Here is a 15,208-nt window from a genome sequence, read left to right on the forward strand (position 1 = left end):
AGGAGGTTCTGCTTGGCCAAGAAGTGGATGAGCTCGATACTGTTTTCATGCCTGCCAGGATAGCAAGTTGGAAACTGTTCCTTGTTCTAATTTGGTTGTTTCTCACCACACTTCTAGCCTCACCATTATTATTGCTACGTGGCTCTTTTGGTTTCCAGTGTGTTTAGGACAAATATCTGAAGTGAGAAGTCTGCTTCAAGCTCCGCATGATCAAGGTTCCAAACCACGTGGGGAGCTGTACACAAGTACAGCTGACTTCCCATTACATATACTTGCCCTGGGAAGTCAGAAGAAGCTGCATGTAAAAATGGAGTCAGGGCAAAAGGCATGGCCCTACAGCCCCTTTGTACACTCCTAGATCCTTTTCAGATCCTTTAAAGAGCACTCATCCAATTTAGCCAGTATAGTACAGAAAATCCAGCTTCTGAATTACTCATTTTCATTGCACTTTCTTAAAAACTTCCTTAAAAACATCTATGCATGAACTAGAGACCCAAATGAAGTCAGTTGGACTCTGCCATTTGGAAGATGCCTGTGATCGATCCACTGCCCTAAAGGACATTATCTGATTATGGTTATAAACAAGCTTGCATGACTGGAGTCCTTTATCTGAAATACCACAATAATAAAAAACATCTCGAACGTGGCAAAAATATTTGATGCCAGGCAGTGGGACAAATTGCCAAGGGCACTTCCAGATAACAGCTCTGCAGAGATCCAAAGCGGAGCGCTCTCTCTCGACACCCATCTATCAGTGATATTTAAGGATAATTAAATCAATTCTGCCCCAGTGCTCAAGCTAGATGAGTCACAGATGATCCCTCCCAACCCAAAGGGTTCTAGTGGTTGAAAATAAGCTGTTGTAACAAGCACAGTGGACTGCAGATGCAGCATAGTCAATCTACTGTACTGTACCAGCTTGTAACTAAACAGCAGCAATTGTTGCAAAAAATTCAATAGACAGTGCAACCCAATGTCTAAATTACCGTACATATACTTGAGCAGATGTTGTTTGTCTACCAGCACCTTCCTTTTTAATTTTAATAACTGCATAGCTATATTTAAGTGTGGTATTTTCCAGTTTTATATTGGTATCATGGCAGAAATGTATGTTTCAAGCATCTTTTTTATCTTTAAAAATAAGGAAAAGACTCTACATGCAAAATTATATATGCAAAGCCCTGCAGGAATTCTGGGGCCCCCCAATAAGGAAAAAAATACAGTTTTAAAATTATAACAAAGTCACTTCTGCTTTAGTGTCTCTTCAAGCAACATGAGAATGCTGTAACAGATTAAATTGTGCTTAATGTCATTATACAATCTAGTTCTATAACACTGGTTAACTAAGAGCAAAATCCCAAACTCCACTGGAATGCTTTACAAAAAAATCTACAGTTCAGTCCCCATGGTTCAAAAGGCAAGTTTAATCAAAAGGGTATGAAATTACTATCTCCATCGCACTTTGAGCAACTGCACACTTATTGTCTCTACATCAGGGGTCGGCAACATGGCACCTGAAGGTGCATATGTGCTTACAGAGGTCTTTAATAGTATCCACAGGATAATAGTATCCACCTCTTCTGCCCCTCCCCCACTGAAATTAGTACATTGAAAGCAGCATTCTGTTGAACCCAACACAATAGATTGCGATGTGAGCTTGGTTACAGTACATGTGTGGTATACATCAAAGTTTGTCAAGTTTGCAAATGTGCCTATGGACCATAGCTGCCAAGTCTCCCATTTTTCGCGGGAAACCCCCGGATTTTGATCCGTTTCCCGCTGTTATCCTGAATAGGAAAAAATTCCGGAAATCCCCTGGATTTCTTACCTGCCAGGGAGGCTCCATTTTGTGTGCCGCTCTGCCCATGCCTGGGCACCGGAAATCGGGCAGCGCCGGCACCAGAGGTTGCTTCTACGCATGTCCAGACATACATAGAAGAGACTTCCAGTGCCGCTCTGCCAATGTCTGGGCACCATAAATTGGGCAGCACCGGCACCCGAAGTTGCTTCTGTGCATGCCCAGACGCATGTCCAGACGCTGCTGGTCCTGCAATTTCAGCGGGAGACTTGGCAGCTATGCCATGGACCAAAAGGGGTAGTAAACCCTGCCATATATGATTAAAACATAGCTAAAATGGCCAAAATCAAGTGCACCCCACTTACTCATATTAACTCCATGTGATATGTTTGTTTCTGGGAGCAACAAGTGGATACAAATGCACTTTCAATGATGAAAGCCAAAACCACACCAAACAAAGGCAAACTAACTTGCAGCACCATTATAGCCTTCATGTTGAAACTACCCACAGAAAGGATTATCAGTGAAATCTTGCTTTGTATGAAGGCAAAAAGTCCAGATTCAGAGATATTACAGTATAAAACAAAATCAACTAAGCCACCAACTTCAGAACAACAAAACAGCAACATATAACAGTAGTGCACGGCAATGCACGGCAATATCTGCCACTCTCAATATATTAACTAAACAGTGTACATACTTGTTTTAATTAAGTTTTTTTGTAATGTCTTGGAATTGGAACCATTTGATGAAGGGTGGACTATAAATACAAATAATAAAATAAATAGCTGCAAAACTCTTTGTGCTATGGTAATGAATAGAATCAGCTGAAATCTAGCAACAATTTCCCTAGAAATGCACATAGTGGGTGTACTCCTAAAGAATCTCAATACAGTCATACCTCAGTTTAAGTACGCTTTGGTTTGAGTACAGTACTTTCAGTTTAAGTACTCCACGGACCCGTCTGGAACGGATTAATCCACTTTCCATTTTTTTCAATGGGAAACTTCGCTTCAGGTTAAGTACACTTCAGGTTAAGTACAGACTTCCATAACCAATTGTGTACTTAAACCAAGGTACCACTGTATACGCAAGAGCAGCAATCAATATAAAGCAGAACAGTTTCATTTTCAGTATCTGCCTCTTCAAAAATGGAATGGGGGAAGTCTGGTATACTAGGGTTACAATTTAAATAACCCTATTACAGCAATCTATTTTCACTCTACATCACAACCAAAGTGGGATTTTGGAAATGCAAACCTTCAAATCAACTGCTGTTAATTAATATTTTCCTTCCACAACATCCATCTCATTATTATGTTTTTGCGATATCACTGGGCTAAGCAGTTCTGACCAGGTATTTCTGCCAGAGCAGCTTAAAGTCATTTGGGAGTATTTTGCCAGCCAAAACAAATCCCTGTCGTTTTTGGCCCTATCAGTGCTATGCCAACATGATGTTATTTGAGTCTTCTTTTGTTCACATTAACAGAAAATGTCAGAATAAGCACAATGTGATCCTAATCACAACATTTGCTAATATTCCAGAAACTACACATGGTAATTGAAGTATAGCCGACCATGTCAAAAAGTCTAAACTGGTGATGCCCAGAATGTCAGATCTTTTGAGAAGATGACTTATCTTAATATACCAGAGTATTCAGACATGATGGGTCCGGTGAACTCATGCTGCCTTATTCTCCAATATCTTTACATTCTTTCCTTTCACGTTTTTGGAGAGCCTTAAACACCACTATAGTTACTTGAGCTTGTTATCTTATTTAACTGTGGAACATTATTTGTTTTTAACTTCTGGGTGAAAATAAATATTCTTTGACCTTGAGCCACCTTTACTTCATTTCTATGTTGCTACTTCCTAATAATAGGCTTTCGGGGAAACAACAAGAAGCACTTGAGCAGGGCCGTCTCAAGCATGTCGGGCGCCTGGGCGCAGTGGTGCAGAGATCGCTCCGGTGCCCCTGACCTGGTGGGCGGGCGCGGCTTTGCTGCACGCGCCCCCCTGCCGGCCTGGTGCCCCGTGCCACCCAGCCTACCCCTAGAGCTGGCCCTGCACTTGAGTGAACTATAGAAATGTGAACTATTTTTCTAGCTCTGAAAAGCTTCCTTTGTGTTTTTAAATACATGAACCATTTTTGTATTGTAATCTATGCACACCTAAAAAATAAATTATAACATGACATTTAAGACTGTGCACCTTAATCCTCGCTGACAAATCACCTTAGATTCAAAAAGAGCAGCCTGTAAAAAATTGTTTAGGCTGTACTTCTAGTTTAAATAGATATTCAAATTAAACTGGATCTAATCTATTCAAATTCACTACCAGCTACCATTCATCTTCATACTTTCATTAATCCTGCAGAGCATTTTTAAATACCGAGGCTAAACTGTAAGTTCAACTTGCTTTGAGAAATTTATAATTTAGCAAACCCCAAAATAAGACCTGTTAATATAGAAGGCACTGATTTTTTCAGTGGTTGCATGTAATGCTAGTCCATGTGTGAGTGTAAGAAATTTCCACCCATGCAACGGAAGTTCACCTTCCTCTCCTCCCTTCAGGTTCTCCATATGCCCTCAAAAAATGCTCCAGAGAGTTATGAATGCACTGGAGCCAATTTGCAGGGCTTGCCAGGGGGAATGTGAAGTCCTGCTTGATTCCTCCCCATAAATTTAAATCTCAAGGTTTAGAAATTTTACTCACAATGTCTGTGTTTGACAGACAAGGTATCTTTATCAATATCCAAATTCTTTTATAACAAATACTTAACCTGCTAGAAAAAAAATTATACCCTTCCTTGCCCAAATATTTGTTTTGCCCAACACAGATCACATAATTACTTTTTGTGATTAAACAGGAGACTACTTTAGTTCATGTATTATACTTGCATTCAATACTACAGCTATGAATGTGAAGCTACAAAGTGAAGAAACCTCTCTAGAAGGCTTTCCAACATACAGTATCAGAAAAAAAGGATACACAATGGCTCTTTTTACCTGTGCATTAATTTTGCCTTCCACAATTTAGAATGGAGATGAATAACTGTCTAGTGGTCACTCTCCCAAAGACAATTTTTTATTGGCAATGGTACTAAATTATAAAGGGACGTGGGTGGCGCTGTGGTCTAAACCACAGAGCCTAGGGCATGCCAATCGGAAGGTCGGCAGTTTGAATCCCTGCGACAGGGGTGAGCTCCCGTTGTTCGGTCTCAGCTCCTGCCCACCTACCGGTAGTAGTTCAAAAGCATGTCAAGTACAAGTAGATAAATAGGTACCACTCTGGCGGGAAGGTAAGCGATGTTTCCATGCGCTGCTCTGGTTTGCCAGAAGTGGCTTAGTCATGCTGATCACATGATTCGGAAGCTGTCTGCGGACAAATGCCAGCTCCCTTGGCCAGTAAAGCATAGCTACCAAGTTTTCCCTTTTCTCACGAGGAAGCCTATTCAGCATAAGGGAATTTCCCTTAAAAAAAGGGATAACTTGGCAGCTATGGTAAAGCAAGATGAGTGTGCAACCCCAGAGTCGTCCATGACTGGACCTAATGGTCAGGGGTCCCTTTACCTTTACCTTTTACTAAATTATCTCAAGGGAAGTAAAGTTTTTGGGGAGGTCCTCCATTTTATCCTCACAAGCACTGAGCCAAGGTCACCAAGCCTGCAGGGCTAAAAGAAGCAGAAGTGGTGACATGGGATGCCATTTTACATCCCACAATGCTGCATCGTGACAGCAGAGGTGGATATAGGGTAGGGTTATTGGTTCAGTTGCACAGTGCATGTGGAGCCTCAGGGACAGCACACAGATTGCCACAACTATGATAAAAAATGGAAGGTGAGAGTCAGGGGTGCTGAATTCTAGTGTCACACGGGGCACTACTGAAATGAGACCTCAAGGTCTATCTCTGGTAATAGTGTCGTTGTATTTTACTTTATAGTTCTGTGATATGACTGCTGCCCTGTGCTACCATTTTGTGAGTGGTTCTGCCTCTGTGCCCCCATTTCAGTGGGGGGGGGTTATAACTTTTGAGAAATCCTGTATATCCACGTAACTCAGCAATTCTTACTGCCAGATGGCTCCACCTTAGAACTTGATCTCCCATGAGGCATTAAAACATGCATGGCAATAAACATTTCTAGGCCTAAGCAGGCATGTCCAGCAGGTTGATCACAGTGTGCTCCTGGTCGATCTTCGGGCCCTTAGTGATATTCACCCCCCAAAAAAGCTCAACAGCTCTGGCTTCCTAAAAAAAGCTCAACAACAACTCTGCTCCATCCTCCAATGACAATGGGTAGATCACTGCCTTTTTTATATACAGTACTGTGAGTAGATCGCTATCTCTTGGGAGTTGGATGTGCCTGTTATAGAGCATTTTGATATTTAACATGAAGGTTTTGCTTTGAGTCTACTAATGCTACTGCAATGCAAACGTTCCTGTAAACATAGCCTAGTATTAGTTGGTGAAGAGAGCATCCATTAATGAATTTTCCAACAAAAAGCCATTGCTTTCCCAAGATGTCTGTAGTTTGGTTAATTACGCGTAGGCCAAAAACTGCTCAGAGTTTGAGAGCGGCACAAGAGCTCTTTTCTTTTCATCTAAAATGAAAACAATTAATAGATCCAATTTACAATGTCAGGCCTATCCATGCCTATGTTTAACTTCAAACACTAATGTTCCCTGAACAGAGGTCAAATAAAAACTGAGTCACCAGAAAGCATTGTTGAGGATTAATTGTTCATTTTGAAGATTAGATACAATATCAGAAAAGCCACTGGCCTCAGTTTAATTAATTGTTATCCAGCAAAGTCTATCCACAGCAAAGAATTCAGAAGAGATCCAAGGCAAATGAGACACAAAATGATGGGATGAAAATAGGATTCAAGGGATATAAAAAAATTAGTAACTATAGTCGCATAAACACAGAATTTTGACAACAGTTGTATATATATTAAATGGTATATTTATTGCTGGATCAGAGGTGGCTAACCTGCATTAAACCCACTTTTAGTTACCTCTAGAATAAAATCTTAATTCACAAACCATGTGAACTCTGAAGGGCCCAGCTCAAAACACTTAACATTCATATATTTCCATTTACCTCAGAGGGACCACACCAATGTAAATTGCTGGTCATTACTCTAAGCCTGAGGCCTACGCAACCTGTTTCAGAATAAGATTAACTGAACCCAATAGGCCTTATTTTTATATTTTAAATAATTTTTATTAAAGATTTCTTAACTTACAAAAAATAAGGGACCCAGGTGGCGCTGTGGGTTAAACCACAGAGTCTAGGGCTTGCTGATCAGAAGGTCGGCGGTTCGAATCCCTGCAACGGGGTGAGCTCCTGTTGCTTGGTCCCAGCTCCTGCCCACCTAGCAGTTTGAAAGCACATCAAAGTGCAAGTAGATAAATAGGGACCGCTCTGGCGGGAAGGTAAACGGCGTTTCCGTGCACTGCTCTGGTTCGCCAGAAGCAGCTTTGTCATGCTGCCCACATGACCCGGAAGCTGTCTGTGGACAAACGCTGGCTCCCTCGGCCTATAGAGCAAGATGAGTGCCGCAACCCCAGAGTTGGACACAACTGGACCTGATGGTCAGGGGCCCCATTACCTTTAACTTACAAAAATATGTGCATTGTCTATTTTTTCAACTTGTTTTTTTCTACAGATCCATTTCATTTTTGGGGAGACATTAGTGTTTAGGCTTGCCATACATCAGGAAAATTCCTGACATGTCCTGGCTTTGAGGTATAAAAATAGCATGGGGAAGGGGGAGAGAAAACCTGAATGGATGCCAATGCGATGGAAACAGCAGCAGAAAAAACTCCAAAAGCTGAAAATTACAATTTTAGGGGAGGTTTTCCCAAAAAAGCACAACAATTTTGGTGGGTTTCTGAAACAAAACCAAACCAAACCAAACCCTCAGCAACATACTGTTTGAAATATGGCAACCCTATTAGTGTCCATGCAGTATAAGGTTGGGAAGGAAAGAGGGGAGAAGAGGAGAAGGGTGGGGATGGTGTATGGCAGGGTCCCCAAACTAAGGCCGGGGGCCGGATGCGGCCCAATCGCCTTCTCAATCCGGCCCGCGGACAGTCCAGGAATCACCATGTTTTTACATGAGTAGAATGTGTCCTCTCATTTAAAATGCATCTCTGGGTTATTTGTGGAGCCTGCCTGGTGTTTTTACATGAGTAGAATGTGTGTTTTTATTTAAAATGCATCTCTGGGTTATTTGTGGGGCATGGGAATTCGTTCATTCCCCCCCCCCAAAAAATATATAGTCCGGGCCCCCACAAGGTCTGAGGGACAGTGGACCGGCCCCCTGCTGAAAAAGTTTGCTGACCCCTGGTGTATGGGGTGGGGTGGGTGGCAATGCTTCAATTCTTTTACTTAGTGTATGTGTGGGGTTTTGTGTCAGGATCACTTGTGTGGGTTCTCTTTTTTTCCGCTTGCTATATTTCTTTGGTGACAATAGGCCTTAATCTGAGTAAACATGTGCAGGATTGAGGTGCCAAGAATAGGCCTTGTTTTTCCTTGATTCAAAACACTTCCAGAACAGATTAATTGGCACAACAATACCGGTAAAGTTCCTATCACTAAGCTAACAACAGACAAGGTCATTCAGGAGAGCAATAAGTTACTACAATAATATTGAAACACACTGAAGAAAAGCGTTACTGTTAGGAACTGAACAAGTGAGAAAATTAAACTAATGGAACCAAACTTCTAAGCCAATTTGCTTATTTCTTAATGCAACTTTGAACTTTCACAACTTCTGCCAGAAAACATTTATGAAATAGGACTGCAAGCTTTAAAAATCAGCAGACTTTAACTGATAATCAACAGGGTTCATTTTAATCAGAAAAAATAAACAATTTAATTGTATTAATAAAAGCAATGGATGAACCAAAATATAAGGGCAAGTTTGTTTATTTTTTTTTGAAGCTATTTTAAGCCTTCTGTGTTTTTGTTAGGGGAATCAAAATATTCAAATTCTCATGTACTTCACTATCAAAGAATAAAAGTAAAGTTTTTCTTAATACACATTTAAATTTGGTCAAAATGTAGGTGGATTAATCAACTAAAAATTAACTAGACACCCATCTTATTATAAAAGCTTTCTAATAATCACAAAATCAGCAACTGAAATAGCACCTGGCAAAAGTTATATGAGTTGCCATATTTCTTATCCAACCCACTGACAACTGACAACTATTTTATAGATGATTGGTTAGATCATAGACAGCTAACATATGCTCCTCCAGGTGTTACTGGACTCCAGCTCCCATCTGCTCCATCCGGCATGGCTAATTGTCAGGAATGCTGAGAATCGGAGTCCAACAACATCTGGAGGGCCATAGGTTCCCCATCCTGGGGTAGATGGCCATATGTTATATGGCAAATACATGTAATGCTTAACATGCTGTGAAGTGCACTGACCTTACTAAGAGTTTTCTTCATTCAGTGTGACAAAATCAAACAAACTATGTCACCTCCTTAACAAGAAAAATTGTTATGGAAGTAAAGTATTATAAGCATACCTTTGGGGTGTTAGGAAAAACTCACTCTGGTGGAAGTAAAAGCAACATTTAGTGTCAGTATTAAATGCTAGTTGTTCCACAAAGCACACAAAGATTCTGAGGGAACAACCCTAAATTCATCTATTACAAAATGTGCCTTGTATATGCCAAAAGGTCTTGAAGATAAATAATTAAATTCTAGGTTGTCCCAAGTCATGCCTCACATTCCACCCCAATAGTAAGTAAATTGCAAATCATGATCACTGAGGGAAGCCACCCAGCCACATACATAATGGACCAATTAACCATCAAAATTGCACATCATTTTTTTATTAAAAAAAACCCCTTCATTGTCACTGAGACCCATTCTAGACAACATTTAATTAGTACAATGAGAAAACAGCGATCCCCACAGAATGGTGGTCTGCCACATTTTGCTACCATAATTGCAACATGTCAAGGAGAGAAGCTCCAGGAATTTTTTCCAGGGAGAAAAACCAAATCCCAACCTGAAATGGCCTAATGTTAAATCAGTATCAAGCATAACTAAAGACTGCAACGATGTTTGGTTAAAGCAACTAAGCTAAGTATCTAAATTAAAAGGAACTGACCAAATCTATATTCCCTACTTTAGAAACCATCAAACACTTTGTTACAACTTTCTGTAGTACAGGGTCGGAAAAATTGGATTGCTAGGATGTTGTCTGTCAAAGACCTCATAATAATTTAGGCTATACTAATACTAGACAGTGAAACCTTTCAAGAATCTTAAAGGTTTTAAATTTTAAAAGGAGATTTAGATAACAGTGTGATTCAAATGCATGCATACTCTGAAGAAATGTTATCTCAACAGAAGGTTTCTAATATTACTCTAATGTAAAAGAGTCACAAAAACATGTAACTTGGATAAATTAAACTGCTCTGAGTTGTATTATGTACAGTGGTACCTCTGGTTAAGAACTTAATTCGTTCCGGAGGTCTGTTCTTAACCTGAAACTGTTCTTAACCTGAAGCACCACTTTAGCTAATGGGGCCTCCTGTTGCCACCGTGCCGCCGGAGCACGATTTCTGTTCTCATCCTGAAGCAAAGTTCTTAACCCGAGGTACTATTTCTGGTTAGCGGAGTTTGTAGCCTGAAGTGTTTGTAACCTGAAGCGTTTGTAACCCGAGGTACCACATACTATAAAAAGATGTTGAAGCTCTATTTACAAGTCAGTAAACTCAATGGAAACATTTAAGAAGTTACTTTTTGCTGAAAGGGAAAAATGTAGCTTTGGCAGAACTTGCCTTTCCACCTGCTACAGTTACTTTTCCACTAAGGAAATCAGCGGAGCCCTTCAGCAGGGAGGAAAACATGAGCACAGCAAATGCATATTTTATACCAAAAAATGTAATAGGGAGAACAAACAAAAACAAAAAAGGAAGTGTTGTCCAATTCTATTATCCTGGAACTACACAAAGAGGGGATTGATATATTGAGCTCATGTTCCAAATAACTTAGGCTGCAATTATCTAAACTTACCTGGGTGCACATCTGATGTAACTCAATGAGAGTTATTTCTGAGTAGGCATGCACAAGATTTTACTAGGCCTATTATGCTCAGTAAGACTTACTCCCAGATGAGCATACAGTATAATAACGACATGAGGTGTCAGACAAGTGGTTGGATTAATAACAACACAAATATATGTATTTGCCCTAGGCAAAGGATTCATTTCAGGCCATCTCAACTGTGTCAGATACTGCATGTCCAAATTCTTTTAACATGATGTTAAAATATCCCTATAAAAATGGCAAAGTATAAGAGTCAATCACTATTGACACCTCTGGAATGGGAAAGACAGTAACTTCCTCTGTGGCAGGAACTAAATTCCTGTATTAGTAAAGCATGCAACATGCTTTCCGGTGTCATGTAATTGAGCTCAAGAGCCATGTGAAATAGGTGGAGCTTATCAACTACTTTTGGCTGTTTCATAGATACATCAACCAGAAGCAATACAGAACATAGGAGGACCAATTTCTAGTACAACTGAGACACGGACAGTGATCACCCAAGAAAAAGAAAACCGCTCACACCTCTCCAGTAACCATCAGTCTCAGACCTACTGCTTTAAGACAGAGAATTGTGTTTTATTCAAAAAGTAAACATGGCAAGATATTGCACTGGAATGACTGTTATGACCCCTTGTGGCCTTAAACCATGGGACTTATTCAGAGCAGAAGCCTTTTTTTAAAAAACAAGAATACCATCTTACAGTAAGTGTACTTTTGATTACTGTAATCACAGGCAGATTCTTGAGTCATAACAAACACAGCTATCTCAGAAACAGGGTGAGGGAACTAAGCTGCATATGCAAAATAAACCCAAATCATTAGTTAGTCCACCCCTTCATCATAAACAGACAATAGACATGGATCACAAAGCCCATCTGGGGTAAATTCAGTACTCTGGACACTAATCAATCATTTTGAATACAACATTAAAAATCAGGGTACTGAAAGGTTTTTAATATCCCAAATTTCAGCAAAACAAATGATTGTTATAGGACTACAACTGGTTTTTTTTTAATATGGTGAGAAATAATTGTTAAAATATTGGACCTTTTGTTTTTGCATGCTGCATGAAAGGGGTTTGCTTTTTGCTGTATTTCAGTTCAAGTCTGGCTAGGATTATTCCCTACAGCTTTCAAAAAGCTATTTGAACTATGTACCGCATTTAAAAGGTCCTCCCCCAAATGGTGGCTGAGCAGAGAAACAAAACCATGAATTCAAACCAAGGGGATGAAGAAGAAAAAAAATACAGCAAATTAACATTCAGCTTTTGAAGCAAATTATTCAGCTATTGAGACAAATCCTTCAATTAAGCTTTGTCTAAAGATTAGCGATAGACCCATTATTGTTTGATTCTTGTTTAAGAGGTGGGTAGGAAAAATACTGCCCTTGAGTCAAGTCTCAGCTGTCACTAAATGCCACAACACAGCATCATAGATGTTAAAAACATGCTGTTATTATGCTTGTTAGCAGAAAAAATATTGGCCAAGTCTCATGTAGGTTCTGAACAGGGGATTAGCATTCCTGTAACAAGCATGGTGTCTGTTTGAGAGAAGAATAATCAGCCACCTGGGTTCTTCAAGATCAAACAGGTATAGGCAGACTAAAAATAAACTGTAATCAATCAGTGTGAGATAGTGGCTCATCTCCCAATAGACAAAAACTGCTGTTTCCCACTTATGCCATTTTTTTTGCCACCCAGACAGAACAGAGTGGCTAGCCTGCCTATCTTGGCTGTCCTCAGAACAGCAGCAGCTCAACACAAATAATAAATATCATTTAATGAAGAGAGGCAGGAGAGGAGTACTGTATGTCTTTGCTTTAAGCACAAGGAGGAAAATTGATCTTATAGTTTAGCCAGTTTCACTTCATGCAACTAAAAGGGGACTTATAGACAAAGTTATTACAAGGACATTAAACAATACAGGTCATTTCTGATAGAAGAAACTCAATTAGTGGAACAAGTGCTCATCAACACAGGTGAGGGAGACTTTCAGTAAGAACTTAAAACTTGTAATTCCAGAAGGCATTTCATAGTTTTTTAGTTCATCAGGTTTTATGTTTTACATTCTGTGCACTACCCATAGTACAGTATATCCAGGTGAAGAAAATCAAGCTACAAATGCTGTAATAAAAGGCAGCCATACTCATGCAAAATGTTTCATTTGGGGTTATGTTGAGCCTATAACCTGCAGACAGCAAGCTTTCTCTCACGGGATAGCAAGGTGATTGGTCCATAACCAACCTAAGTAAACACTTCACTGCTGAAGTCCTGTGTACAGGGGTTGTTAGATACAAATGACAAGAATAAGGGAATGACCATGACAGCTATGTTGGACAGTGAAGTTCTTAAGGTTCCCTTATAGAACATTATAAAATAATTATAAGGATTATAAGACAACTCCACATATGGTAAGCTCTTACCTTGTTGCACAGTAAAAGTTTTGTTGTAGGACGGTGGCATTTTTGGCTACTGAAAGTGGTTTGATTTCTGGATGAAAATACAAGACTGCACAAAGACGTGCCTTGGGGAGGGGGACTGAATGGTCTTAACACTAAGAGAGCATTGGGTCATTTCACCTCTTCTACACTCCATAGGCATAGATGGAAAGATCCAGGAAAGCCACTTTTACTAATCCCGTCAATGAGGCAGTAAAGTGGCATGCGGAATGATTTCTAGAGGAGCTACTGTTGCATATATTTCAGCGAGAGCAGCTCAATGGAGTCAGAAAGGTTTGTTTTAATATCTTAGGTGGTTCTTTTCATATTTACCCGAGAAGCATTTATCAAGCAGAGTATATGGAGAGTTACCATTGTATCAATAAAGCATCTTTATCAGTGGTTGTTTTAGGAACCTCACTGGAAAGTAGCTGCCTTTATAAGATTTGGCAGATTTCATCTGAGGGTTTCTAAAAGAACAATCATCACAGGAAAAGGGCAGAAGTCCCAATCTCCCCCAAGGGAAAGTTTACTAACACCTAATGGAAAACCCCCACAGGAAGAACAGTGCTCTGTTTCACTTCAAAAGGCCAAGGTCATTTATTTGGCATAAATGAAGGCAAAGATGGGGTGGTGCAGCTTGCTTTCATAATAAGGAAATGATTTTGCTCATGCCTTGAAGCAGGGTGTGCATATGCAAATCAGAATATAGTATCTACATGAGTGAAGACCTTACTTTCACCTGGGAAATCATGTCAACTTTACCAAGTGAGTGGGCTGTGGATAATTTCCTTTTATTAGGCAGAACATCTTCCTACCGTACTGAGTCAAATTATGTTCTGGAAAAGGGATAGGTCCCCTTCTTTCCTAACAAAGAGGGGTGGGGTGTTAGTTGTCCTTTTGATGGGGAAAAATCTAAATCTTGAAGGATAAAAGGCAAGTTCTCCATTATGTGAGGAAGGTTGACTTGTCCTCTATTATACAGTATGTGGTATGGGGCACATATGTTTTAAAATGAGCTGTATGTATATGGATGACTGTTGGAGAAACAACTCCTCAACCTTGAAATTCCAACACCCACCCCTCACTCATATATATTTCTCTTAAATATCATTTAAATAACTGCTCCACTTTGAAAAACCTACATCCCCAGCACACAGAGGGGCAAGCCCCTCCCACATAAGCATTCTGACTTATAAAGGAAGAGTACATCCCTCATCCTTTACATTTGCTGGGGGAGGGTTCTGGTTAACAGAACCTCATTCACCTTTACATGGGTGGGGACAGATGTAGGTGTTTCAAGATGAAGGGGCTGGTTCTGTTTTATCTGTACACGTAGGAGTTAATTTATTCTGTTTTAGCCTTTTCCAGCTTTTCTACTTAAATATGCACTCAAATCAGGATACAAATGTTAAAAGTAATATCTACACCCACACACAGGATGACACCCCCTTCTTTATGCACAAGGAGGAAGATGGTAGCTAAAATATAACTCACTCTCTTTGAAGGCATGCAGGCATAGATGGAAGGGGGTACTAGTTCTCTGTAAAGGTCGAGGACCCCAACATACACATGTAAGAAAACTTTTAGGTGCAACTGCCCCCCCCCATTGAGAGGAACAAGCATCCTCTATGTACAGCCCCCCTCAATTTCCCACTCCCGCTTAAACATCAACCCACAGCTCCACATAAAGGCGAACCACTCTTTAACATTCAAGTGTGTGTGATTAAAAGAAACAATTTGCTATCATCCCCCCACACACTGTAAATATGGGGAACAGATAAATGACGTCTTAGGGTTAGGTTTCATCCTTTATTCCCCAAGGAGGAGGGACGTAAATACTTAAAATAGGGAGGCGCCTTTTCTCTGCGTGTTTTTTTCCCCTTTTCCC

At 40.1% G+C, this 15,208-nt stretch overlaps 1 protein-coding gene across 3 annotated transcripts in view; it reads right to left on the reverse strand.

Moving 5' to 3' along the window:
- Nucleotides 1-15,208, reverse strand: part of PACS1 (phosphofurin acidic cluster sorting protein 1) — an 80,177-nt gene that overhangs the window by 64,038 nt on the left and 931 nt on the right. The gene's annotated exons all lie outside the window — the stretch shown is intronic.

Source organism: Zootoca vivipara, chromosome 17 (assembly GCF_963506605.1).
Source record: "Zootoca vivipara chromosome 17, rZooViv1.1, whole genome shotgun sequence".
NCBI classification, from domain to species: Eukaryota; Metazoa; Chordata; class Lepidosauria; order Squamata; family Lacertidae; genus Zootoca; species Zootoca vivipara.